Consider the following 13,514-nt stretch of genomic DNA (forward strand, 5'->3'; position numbering starts at 1 on the left):
CAGCCAGGGCAGGCCGCGCTCCCCCTCTCCCTCTAGTCCGAATTGGACTAGGGAAGGGGGGGGCCCTTTCCTTCTCCCTTCTCCTCCTTCCTTTCCCCCTCCTAGCAGGAGTAGGAAAGGGGAGTCCTACTCCTACTAGGAGGAGGACTCCTTCTCTCCTGGCGCGCCCCAAGGGCCGGTTGCCCCCCCTTGCTCCTTTATATACGGGGGCAGGGGGCACCCTAGAACACACAAGTTGATTGTTTTCAACTGTGTGCGGTGCCCTCCTCCACCATAATCCACCTTGGTCATATCGTAGCGGTGCTTAGGCGAAGCCCTACTCCGGTAGTATCATCATCACCGTCATCACGCCGTCGTGCTGACGAAGCTCTCCCTCGACACTCTGCTGGATCGTGAGTTCGTGGGACGTCACCGAGCTGAACGTGTGCAGATCGCGGAGGTGCCGTACTTTCGGTACTAGGATCGGTCGATCGTGAAGACGTACGACTACATCAACCGCATTGTCATAACGCTTCCGCTTACGGTCTATGAGGGTACGTGGACAACACTCTTCCCTCTCGTTGCTATGCATCACCATGATCTTGCGTGTGCGTAGGATTTTTTTTAATATCACTACGTTCCCCAACAATATATATATATATATATATATATATATATATATATACGATGATGAACTATTTCGGGTGATATAAGACATATGTTGCTCGATTTCTTATGCAAACATGGTATAGTTTTGAATTTCAAAATTATGGACTTGAAATGTTGTTGAAGTGTGTGTGAAAAAATGAAACTGAAATGGTGTCCATATAAAAAGCGGGTGGGAAATACAAAAATAATTTTACTAGGGAGTTAAATGGGGCGATCTTCTTTTTGTTGAAAAAAAATCTGATATATTCATCAAATATCATGGCAGTACATAAAATACAAGAAGTAATAGAAATTACATCCACATTTGTGGAGCACCTAGCGACGACTGTAATCACTAGAGCGAGTTGAAGGTGCGCCGTTGTCACCGCCCCCCTCACCGGAACCGGGAAACTTTTTCACACTAGAACAATTGTCGCCGATGAAGAGAAGTATAGATCAAAAGGATCCAACATGTAGAGACACGGACACAGACAAACAATGATCGGATCCAAGCTGATCCACCAACGACAAACATCGACTGAATCCTGCAAGATCTGCCGGAAACACACCTCCACACGCCCTCTGACGACGCTAGACGCACCGTTGTGACGACAACTACAAGAAAAGAATTTTTATTTAATCTTCAGAAAGACTCCGCCGGCTCATCTTCTCGAGTAGAACACAAACGCTAAACAAACTAAAAAAAGACTTAAAAACAAAGCACGAGCCCTCCCACCAAAAAGCCAAAAGATCCATCACGCCTCCATGGCCCCGAGGCCACATGAGACAAGGCAGGTTGGTAGAGGCGCCGACGGGAGGGAGGCAACCCGGGACTCGCTCTTGGATTGAGTAAGAGAAAAACGTTTCGTGGCAACTTGGGCGATCTACTAGGACACTGTCTCCCAATATCCAAATTATTTTTTAGAGTCCTCCTAATAAATACTTCCTCCATGACGAAATATAAGACGTTTTTATTGGTATAGTTTGCTAGAAAAGGTCATATATATTGTTACAGAGGGAGAGTGGCTTTCAAGGGGTGAGTACCGAGGATCTGCTAGATTGCTGCGAGGAAATAGTTGGAGCTCGTCTTTGTTTGGGTTTGCAAAAACACTGACATATAGTCTGAGTCTGCGTTGCTATCTTCAAAGCTGTTTGTAACTTGTGATGACGCTAGGTAGCACCTCCCAATGTGACAGCACCATTGCACGCATAGTAACTGGAGTACAAGAGCGCAGAGCCTCGTCCTTGTTTAGGGAATAAAACAGTGCGACTGCAATCACCCCAAGAAAAAAGGTGTCACACAGAAACACGCACCCAAGCCCTAGGCTACAGATGCTTGCAGTTGGCACGTGTGGGGGCGCCTCATGCACATCCCAGGGACCAGCTCGACCAGGACGGGAGTGTAGGGTTCAGGGTCGCGGCCTGACGACGCCGACGCGGAGGCAACGCCATCCGCAACGGTGTACCCTGCGGCTGTACTTTGCGTGGTCCAATTCTGGTACGAGTACATGTAAGGAGACTCGGCGTTGAGGCCTCCGGGGCGTCTGCAACGGCGTCCACGTACGTATTCGCGCAGTCGCGCTCCGGAATCGTGGGGTGCGTCGTGCGCGCGTGAGGGGACAGGACAGCGAGAGCAGCCGCAGCTCGCGGTTTGTTTCAGCCGATCGATTGGTGCAGCCACCCAATTGTGCCACGCAGGAGTGGCGCGACTCTGCCTTTAAAGAGCCGACTAGTTTGCTACGCCGGTGTAATTTGCATGTTTTCGGTGTGCCATCGGTGGCTCTTGGCCTCTAGGGAGAGTATGATTCTAGAAGAACAATAAAATGCAAGAAATATTAAAATAGTAACATTATCCTGTAGTTATAAGGCTGGTCGTAGTGGGGAGTATCATATACTAATATCATACATATGATATTACATCCATAATGCATAATATCACATACTAGTATCTTAGAGCATTTATAGCCAGGAGCCCTAAACCAGCCTCAAACGCCCAGGCGGCCCGTCCGACCACTGACCGGTCACGTTTTTTCGACCCAGACACCCTCCTTAAACCGGCCTCAAATGCTCGGGCTGACCGGCGCCCCTCACATGGAGCCTAAATATGCGGCGGATATGGGGGCGCCCAGGCATGCACGCCACGTCGGACTAGCGGCGGGGTCCCACGCGGAAATGCCCGAAAACCCGAGTTCTGAAGCTTGTCTCATTCGTCGGTCCAGTGGCGCCGCTCCAGTGGACCGTGTAGTGCCTAGCCCAACTATTTAAGTCAATCAGCGGCACCGAAACCCTACCATCCACATTTCCCTCCGCCTGTCCGCCGCCGCCGTCACTTTTCACTTCACCCGTCCGCCTAGTAGCCATGCCCCCACGCCGCCAGATGAGGAGCGAGCCATTTCTGACGCTGGAGCACCGACTTGAGCTCCTTAAGCAAATCCGGGCAAGGCGCGAAGCCTGGATCGCTGCGGGGCTACCACCGTATGCAATGGAACCGGAGGAGGAGTTGGAGGACGAGGATGACGAGGACGAGGAGGAGCAGGTTGAGGAGGAGGAGGATGAACCGGTGGAGGAGGATGTGAGGGACGCTGACGACGCGGATCCACAGGCGTAGCAGCATGCCATTCTCAATTCCCCCCGGCCGGAGTCGGCTGCGGAGGCCAGACGCCGTCGCCGGCAGAAGACGGAGGCGCAGCAGGCCGCAGAGGAGGCGGAGATGCTCGTGCACAAGGATGAGGTCGAGCAGGAGGAGGATGAGCCAGATCCCTCCTACCCGCCCGTCCAGCCGACACCCGGTACCGTCGTCATGGACATCTATGACGACGAAGAGTAGTTAGGGTAGTATGTAGTACTCCCTCCGTTCCATAATGTAGTGCCTATAGATTTTTGCAAAAATCAAACATTACAAACTTTGACCATATTTATAGAGAAAAGTAGGTACATCTAGAATACCAAATGCACATTATTGGATACATCGTGAGTTATATTTTCAGAATGTACATGTTTGGTATTGTAGATGTAGACAATTTTCTTTTTACACTTGGTCAGAGTTGGCAAAGTTTGACTTTCACAAAAAACTATGAGCACTACATTATGGAATAGAGGGAGTATGTAGGATTTCTTTTGCATGCTTTCTGTGGATCTAAGGGCTGAAATATGAGAGTGTCGGATGCAGAGCGACCAATTTGAGACATTGCCGGTCACTGTCCGTGGATGTGCCCGATCACCGTCCGCGGGCTTTTGAGTAGCCGGATTTGTAATGTTCGGTTGTAGATGCTCTTATGTGGTTTTATTTATTGCCAAGCATGATACTCAACCCTCATGTGCAATCCAACAATGTGGATTGCAAGGCAAATCGGTCGGCCAAGCAAGTTTCAATTACTAAAACATGATAGGAATGATGATACATTTAGCAAGTTACAAGAACTATGTGTCGCAACGACTTTTCGTTATTCTTAAAGCAAAGTACATGCACGCTCTCAAACACGGACGCACACTCACTCTATGAACGAATGCACATAGACACAACTTATTCAAATGAGCACCTTCAAAATACTGAGCCGTAGATTCCAAAATCGATGAAGTCGCTACACACATATTGTAGGTGACCGGCACACCATGCCACTAACAAAAAAAGAAACGAAAGTTTTGGAGTAAATCCATAAAAATGTGAGTACCCATGGCAAGTCCAAGACATGAAGCCGGATGAACATTTTTTTAGCATACATGTTTGTGTTCTCCATATATATGTAAAGTTTCTTGAATATTTTCTTTTAAGAAAAAGGAGCGAAATCCTGGTCTATGTACTGATTGATGCAAACAACTCACTTTAATAAATGACAAATGTTGTGCTTTTACAAAAACAATGCTCCAAAGAGCTTCAAGCACCGTTTTTTTGTTGCACATGGCACAATACTCATCTCTTTTATAAAAAGAGTACATGATTTATATATGGAACATGGACATGTATGTGTGTATATTTGTTCATATTTTATTGACATCAAGAACAACATTTGTTTCACTAGAGGACCGTATGTTATCGGTAGCCGACATGAATATCCAAACTCACTTCGAACTAAGCACAAATTCTGAAGGTGAAAGGTCCAATTGCAAGGTTAAGGCACGTGAACGGCAGGCATTTTCTCGGAATGTAGGACTGAAAGATCCAAGTCTTCCTCCTCGTAGTGGAAACAAACTTAGCCAAAACATCACTATAAATTATAGCTCAAGAAAATCAATATTAGTATGTGAAAGAAAATGATTGCCAATGATTCATGCGTAGAAGTTGATGGATATAAATGGACATGCATTACCTGGTTGACATGTACCACTTCCACGGATAGACTTCACAATCGCCCCTAGCCATGATTCTGTGTATAGCCAATAATAGGAAGTGTGGAAACTTCTTACATAGTTATTTTCGGCCATTAGCCCCTTTTCATGCACTAAACTGCATAATTTGGAGCATCAAGCTAGTTCAGTCATAGTAACAATACATTATAGTGCTTCGTTATTAACTGTAACACATAAATTACTGTGAAAACTACTTAATAATGTGATTTACTGTACTACTAAATTCGACCCAACTATCTGCATTTAAGCCGGGTCCTAGCGACAGAGGATCACCCACGCCTTTCACCTGTGCTTGTGCTTGCACACCGGCGCAGTGCGCGCCAACAGTTGGGCGCTGAACAAACTCGAGATGCGATTGATATGTCAGGCGTGCAGAGCTGGCGGCCAGAAATTTGATACGCGACGCGAGGCTGAGATCGCTCCTTTCCCGATCGCAAAGCGGCGAAAGCGACGGCGGCGCGATGAGTGCCGCGTTGCTAGCGTCTTATCGCAAAGACGCGACGGGCGACAAGGGCGTCGCCGGTCGCCGATCGCCGGGCCCCTCGACTAGACCCCTCTCCGGCTCAAGAGCGACTCGCACGGAGTATCGGCCGATGCCTCGGCAGTTGACACGGTTACAACTGGATCTGCATCGTTGCCATGTGTAAGCCGCCACTGTGACCGCTGTGAACCGCGAAGCTCACCTCACCTCAAGGCCGCCACAGCTTCCTGTGCCTGCAGACGTTGCGCGCGATCGCATCGCATAGCGCGGGAAAAGCCAAGAAAGGCTGAGGGCGATGGCTGATCGTGAATGGCACCACGGCAGGTCAAATCGAGAAGTTGGTGCAGCGTTTTTGGAGTCATTGGTGGGTAATCATCCTTCTTCTGTCTGCGTCGGGAAAAGGACAAACTGTACATGGAAATATCTAGACGTTGCACGGTTACGTCTTGCTTCTCTGGAAACGTGTTGCTTTGCTTCTCACTTGTTACCTCAATTATTATTTTTGCTTCTTTTTAGGAATGTCTCTCGGTGCATTTTATTTGGGTCCTGATATTTATCACACTTGTGGCATATTAAACATTCGTTCACACATCGTGTGTGACGTAAGTAGGAGGTAACCCACACGGGTTATGTGTGGGCGAAAATTAGAACTGGCCACACGTATGGGCGCAATTTCTTCGTGTCACACGTCAAATAAGTACTACTCACCTTCACCTCACATGTGTGCCACGAAGCAAATATGCCTACACGTCCTAGCACAGATACGTTAGTTACCCGCGGGATAACGCTTTAGTTAATCGGGGATGATGACTTTAGTTACCCGGGATGACAAATGTAGTTGTAAAAACATGGCAACTCTCTTTGTTTTGGTTAACTATAGTTGCCATGTTTAATTTATGGAGTTGCCGCGTGTAATCAAACCATTGTTGTCGTGTGTGATTAACTACATGTCACATGTGGTCAAACGATAGTTGCCATGTATGTTTACCTAGTTGCCACGTGTGGTCCAACCACAGTTGCCATGTATGGTTAATCATAGTTGCCATGTGTGTTTACCTGGTTCCCATGTATGGTCCAACCATAGTTGCAATGTATGGTTAATCATAGTTACCATGTCTGTTTGACTGGTTGTCACGTACGCGCAACTGCAGTTGTCACGTGTGGTCCAACCATAGTTGCCATGTATAGTTCATTATAGTTGCCATGTGTGTTTACCTGGTTGCCGTGTATGCACAACTGCAGTTGCATCTAGCAACATACGAGTGTCGTGTGGGTGAAGAGCAGTTCACCCACACACGGACGGACTAGGTGATGACTGTGTGGGCGGGAACTGGTTCGCCCACATGCACAGCTGACAACCGCGCGCTATGTGTCGTGTGAGCGAGCGCTTTAACGCCCACACAACATGCTATGCCTATGTGGCACTGAGATTTCAACAAATTACTTTAGAATTCGTGCAAAACAGAATCAATATGGATCAAGGTGTGTGGACAAAGTACAAACATGCCACACATGTGGACGTTATCATTTGAGTTTATTTTGATGTTAATACATTTACATCATCCTCTATAGCACTATGTTTTCTAATTTTAAGGTTTCACAATCAAGATTTTCAATTTAGAATTGGATCATGTGATTTGTAATAGGCTCAATAGTTTATTAAGGAGCACCTAAATTTTTAAGGCCTCAGAATTTACTGAAGTCTTCAATTTAGAATTGGATCATTTATTTTTTATCGGATCAATAATTTTTTAAGAAGCCCTCTTATTCATTTATTTCAATTCATTATGCTCCTTAATTTTAAAGCTTTTCCGTCCGATTGAGGTATTCAATTTTATATTTGGTTCATGATTTTGATCAAGTCAATAATTTTTTGAATCAATTGGCAGGAACCGGCCTATAAAAATATATCAATAATGCGCACTCTCTCATCACCTATAAAAAATATGCGCCAACATGCGTGTAGCACCAACATAATATATGCAGCCACCGGTGCAGAAATTTCCCCCACTTAAGTATGGGTTGATTAGTAAACACCAAATCACATGGTAAAAGGCCCAAAGAAAACACACTCCATCACCCCCCACTCGCCAATCCAAATACTGACTCAGTTCCAAAATATAAGGTGTATTTGTTTTTCGAAAGTCAAATTCCTTTAATTTTGACCAAGTTAAGAGCAAAAAATATCAACATTCACAATACCAATTAAATAAAATATGAAAATTCATTTGATGATGAATCTAGTGATAGCAATTTGATAGTGTGAATATTGATATATTTCTCTAGAGGTTTCACTTTTCTATAAACTAATAAATTTTATATTTTGAAACACAGAGGGTAATTTTTTATGAAAATCCAATGACATTAACAGTGCAAAATGCACCCAACCCTTCTAGTATATTACAAATGACAGCAAAAAAACTTGGTGGATCACCATCTCACGAAATTTAAAACTGAGGAACATAATAATGTTTAGCTAGATGACACACCACTTGATTAGCATTCTTAGTGTTGTGTTGGAAGGAGTTTCATCATTATGCACGCGGAGAAAAGAAACTCATTATGACATCCTCATCCTCTTTTGATAGTAATGACATGCGTATGGACTAATGTGATCTTGCGTTACTAGAATGAAAATGAAGAGTCACCAACACTAGTCTTGGTGTAATTTTCTAGGGGTCACCCTCCATTCATTTATTGCACCCACAAGGAACTTCCCTAAAATATACTTGTAGGATGCATTAGTTCTTTGAGATATGTTCATATTAATTAAAAAATTCCACCAAGATGATTAGATGCACTTTGAAGGCCGCAAGTAGATTTGTCTTTACACATGGAGGTGGCGTTGTTTTATGGAAGTCTTGCAAGCAAACTATATTAATAAAGTCAACAATGAAAGTAGAACTCGCAACATTAGATAAATCCTCTATAACACTAAGCTCCCTATTTTCTAAAAGCTAACATTTAATTGAGGTCTTCAATTAGGATTGGGTCACCCGATTTTGATCGGGTCAACAATTTCTCAAAGCTCTCTCATTTGATTCATTATACTATACACTATGCTTCCTAAATTTTAAGGCCTCACAATTTATTGAGGTATTAGCTTTAAAATTGGGTTAGCCGATTTTGACCGAGTCAATAATTTCTCAAAGATCCCTCATTCAATTATTTTAATTCACTATCTTCCCCAATTCTTAACCTCTTTCATTCAATTGAGGTATTCAATTTTGACCAGGCCAATGATTTTTCAAATAAATTTGTAGCAACCGTCGAAATTTCCTCACATCAACCTATGTTGGTTAGTAGATAACACATAATCACACAATGAAAGACCCATCAAATCACGGCATTATGAATAAACATAAAACACACTCTATAATCTCACCCACCGCCAAATTAAATATTCCATCTGCTAGGACATTTCCCATCTTTTTGATTTGGGTGATGATGACAACTCTCCTTGTGGTCTAATCATGTGATAAGTTCTTCGAGTTCTCTATGCTTAGGTACACATCGATTAGACATTCTCCCTGGAAGGAAAAGATCGAAGGCAGAGTTTTCTGCGTGTTTATTTCTTTGGTCGTAGGAAACCCGTACTATTAAGAGGGAATCCACATCGGAAGGCGTTGTGTGAATCATTGCACGTGCATACTTCTCGTCACCCACCATTACCTTCCGTTCCTTGTAGAGAGAGGTCCCTTTGATTCATACTGTTGCAGTGGCTTCTCCTCCCCGGTTGTACCGCCCACTAAGACGGTTGTACCGCTGACCTTATTGTACCGGCTCAACCACCACCCCAGGAGTGATACCCTGGGGTTGCACCTCCTAGGTTCTTGCCCAACGGTTGTACCGCTGCCTCCGGGCGGTGGTACCACCCATTCGTTGGAAGAACTCTGGAGTTGCATCATTGGCGGTTGTACCGGCCGGGTACCACCCGACCACCGGACTAGCTTCTGTGATAGGGCGGTACTTGGGCGGTGGTAGCCCGGTTGTCCCGGTTATGCTCTGCATATCGGTACTACTGTGTGTCCTGAGCAGTACTACCACTTGGAACTTAGCCATCCCTGGTACCAGGGCCAGTTCGTAGTTCCGGAGCACTACCACTCGACCACCGCCCATAGGGGTGGCTCCCTTCGGGTACAAGGCGGTTGTTGAGCGGTAGGGGAGCGGTTGGTATGGTTACTCTTGTTAACCGGTGCTACCGCTCAAGCGTCCGGTTGTACCGCTTATCAGGGTTTCAGCAGCTTACCCATGATTCTCGGTTGTACCGGGGAGAGGAGCGGTTGTACCGCTATAGTGTAAAGACTGTTGTAACGGTTGGATTTTAGGGTTTCCTATATAAAGGGGGTTTCTTCCTCTTACCCCTCTCTCTCCACCATTAATTCCCTTCAAGCTTTCTTGCCCGATCTCTCTCTCTAGCCACTCAAACTTGTTGATTTGCTAGGGATTAAAGGAGGAGACCTAGATATACACTTCCACCAAAGGATATTTGATTCCCCCATACTTTCTTGTGTGGATTTTCTTACTCTTGGGTGTTTGAGCACCCTAGATGGTTGAGGTCACTTCAGAGCCATATTCCATTGTGGTGAAGCTTCATGGTATCATTGGGAGCCTCCAATTAAGTTGTGGAGATTGCCCTAACCTTGTTTGTAAAGGTTCGGTCGCCGACTTCAAGGGCACCACTAGTGGAATCACGGCATCTCGCATTGTGTAAGGGCGTGAGGAGAATATGGTGGCCCTAGTGGCTTCTTGGGGAGCATTGTGCCTCCACACCGCTCCAACGGAGACGTACTTCCCCAAAAGGGAAGGAACTTCGATAACACATCCCCGTCTCCACCGGCTCCACTTGTGGTTATCTCTTCCCTTTACTTGGTGCAAGCTATTATTATGGTGTATCCTTTGCTTGCACTTGTTGATGTTGCTATTTGCATCATATATGTTGTTCACCTAGTTGCACGTGTAGTCAACCTATTTGTTGCTAAACTTAATTTGTTAAGAAAAGTTAAAAATTGGTAGTTGCCTATTCACCCCCCTCTAGTCAACCATATCGATCCTTTCAATTGGTATCAAAGCCTCGTCTCTTTATTAAGGGTTTCACCACCCGAAGAGTATGGTTGACACCGAGGAGGAAGTGCCCGAGGCCGTGGAGTTGACTTCGATCACTCGAGATGACTTAAATAAAGCTATGGCTTCACTTAAGAAGTCTATGACGACCGTGTTGGGGAACGCAGTAATTTCAAAAATTTCCTACGCACACGCAAGATCTATCATGGTGATGCATAACAACGATAGGGGAAGAGTGTTGTCCATGTACCCTTGTAGACCATAAGCGGAAGCGTTATGACAACGCGGTTGATGTAGTCATACGTCTTCACGATCCGACTGATCCTAGTACCAAAAGCATGGCACCTCCGCGATCTGCACACGTTCGTCTCAGTGACGTCCCACGAACTCTTGATCCAGCTGAGTGTCGAGGGAGAGCTTCGTCAGCACGATGGCGTGATGATGGTGATGATGAAGCTACCAGTGCAGGGCTTCGCCTAAGCACTACGACGATATGACCGAGGTGGATTATGGTGGAGGGGGCCACCGCACACGGCTAAGAGATCAATGATCAACTTGGGTGTTCTAGGGTGCCCCCTGCCCCCGTATATAAAGGAGCAAGGGGGGAGGCCGGCCGGCCCTTGGAGCGCGCCAGGAGAGGAGTCCTCCTCCTAGTAGGAGTAGGACTCCCCTTTCCTAGTCCAACTAGGAGGAGGAAGGGGGAAGGAAGGAGAGGAAGAGAAGAGAGGGAAAGGGGGGCGCTGACGAGGACATGTACTGGGGGTAGGGTAACAGGCCTGACCTAAAGGCCCTACCCATGGACACCGTATACTCTGTACTGGGCTCCTGGGACAGATTGCCGTCCAGATGTACCACAACTTGAAAATCACTCGGACGGCGATAACCACTCGGAGCACGACACTTCACTCGACGAGCTCATTCCACTCGACCATGTAACTCACTCGGATATGCAAAGACCAATAGTCAGGATGATGGTTTGTAGTGGGTAGGCATTATGGCATTGATGCTCCACCGTGTAACATAAGGGGTGAGGGGGTGGCACACTCTATATAAGCCACCCCCACCACTAGACTAGGGGGCTTGTTTTTTCTTCCATCTCTCTCTCTCCTTTTCACCATTAGTCTCAGGACTACGAGGATCCGTTCTCCTCTCATTGTAATCTCTGGATACATACTAAGATAAAACAAACCCTCCCCGGAGCACGAGACGTAGGGTTGTTATCTCCACCGTGAGAGGCCCGAACTCGCTAAAACCACCGTGTCACCCATATGCATCTCGATAGATCATGCTCCTTTATCCTACCCCTCTCTTATTGTCGGAATCGTTACCATGACAGTTGGTGTCCACCTTGGGGCAGGGTGTCTATCGAGCCATGATGCATATGGTTCTTTTTTCAATCGCCGGCAATAGACTAATTTCTGCAGAGGGAAGAGCCACGACAATGGATGTCCTCGCAGACGCTCAGCCCTAGTGACTCCCCGTCGGCGCTGCGCTGCAGCAAGCCACCGTCGCCCTCCTCAAGATCTTCCTCGGCTCCGATGGTGATGGCAAGAAGTGGCCCGCGCTCGCCACAGCACGTCACCGCCGACCGCTCTGGCGGCTACGCCGTCGTCTCACTGTCCGTTGACCTGCGCCTGCCGCAGCGCGTCACCTCTGACCGCTCCGGCGGGTGCAGCGCGACCTGAAATGCCACGGTCAGATTCGCCGTCACCGCCAGCGCCGCTGGGCCGGTTGACATGCTGCTCTACGCTTTCGAGGTACACATTCCGAACTTCTCTCCGGCACCGCCGATGACCCCGTTCCCAGGTACGCAAGTCAATTATAGCTGTTAATTACGTGATTACTTATTGCGATAGTTAAGCTAGCCCATGCAAAAACTTCTCGCCCACGACCTCAAGTCCTCGGACCGTTAGCCAATCATTTAATGGTCCGCTGGGCATGCAGAGGAGTTAATGCGCCAGTTTTCTCTGCCATCGATTGATGACTAATGCACAGGGTAATTTGTGCATGCATGCACGGTCATCCATCCGTGGTCTTTACGCCCTCCAAAATAGCATTCATGCGTGGACACTTTATTAGTCCAACACAAAATATTCGTGGAGGTACCTGTACTTGCTAACTTGCAGGCTTGCTAAAACAAACAAATTCGCCTGACCGACTCATCATTTATTCCACTCAGCAGATGGCGTTGCGACCAGATCACAACCCAGTTGTGGTTCACTCGGTCGATTCACCTTTTCGCTCGGCCGGCTAACGAACGGGTTCACTCGGCCGGCTAGCCCAGAGATGATTTTTTGCACTCTAGACAATTAACGTGCAGGCTAGCTACTAGGTTGGTTGGCTTCAACATGCGACCACCAGCGCCATCTGCCTCGTCGTCGTCTGCGAGGCCATCGTCGAACCTCCACGCGTGACCACCGACGCCGTCCGGCTTGTCGTAGTCTCTAGCCTCATCTGCAACGTCATCGACAAAACCACATATACGGCCCCTCCCTCCGAGGGCTGGCGGCACTCCGCTTTGATAACGATGAACCCGGCAGACCAAGTCTCCAGCCACTCAGCAGAGGATTAAGGACCTTATCCTCTCCGATCATTTTACAAATTAGCTCACAAATTACTCGACACTCGCTTAATAGTTCCTTTTTTGTTCGAACCCAGGTTCACTCGGACGGGACTTAAGCTCACTGAAACGCATATTCGGATGAATTTGCTCGGATGGATAACAGACCACTTCGGCAATCGAACACAGACGTTTCAGTCCAGCAACCACTCGGTTGGTCACCAAATAACCACTCGGCCGCCCCGCGCGTCACCACTTGGTTGGTCACATCATCACCACTCGGCCGCCCCGCGCGTCGCCATCGGTTGGTCACCTCATAACCACTCAGCCGCCCCGCGCGTCGCCATCGGTTGGTCACCTCATAACCATTCGGCCGCCCTGTGCGTCGCCATCGGTTGGTCACCTCATAACCATTCGACCGCCCTGTGTGTCGCC

The sequence above is a fragment of the Triticum dicoccoides genome, chromosome 2A (assembly GCF_002162155.2).
Source record: "Triticum dicoccoides isolate Atlit2015 ecotype Zavitan chromosome 2A, WEW_v2.0, whole genome shotgun sequence".
In the NCBI taxonomy this organism is placed as follows: Eukaryota; Viridiplantae; Streptophyta; class Magnoliopsida; order Poales; family Poaceae; genus Triticum; species Triticum dicoccoides.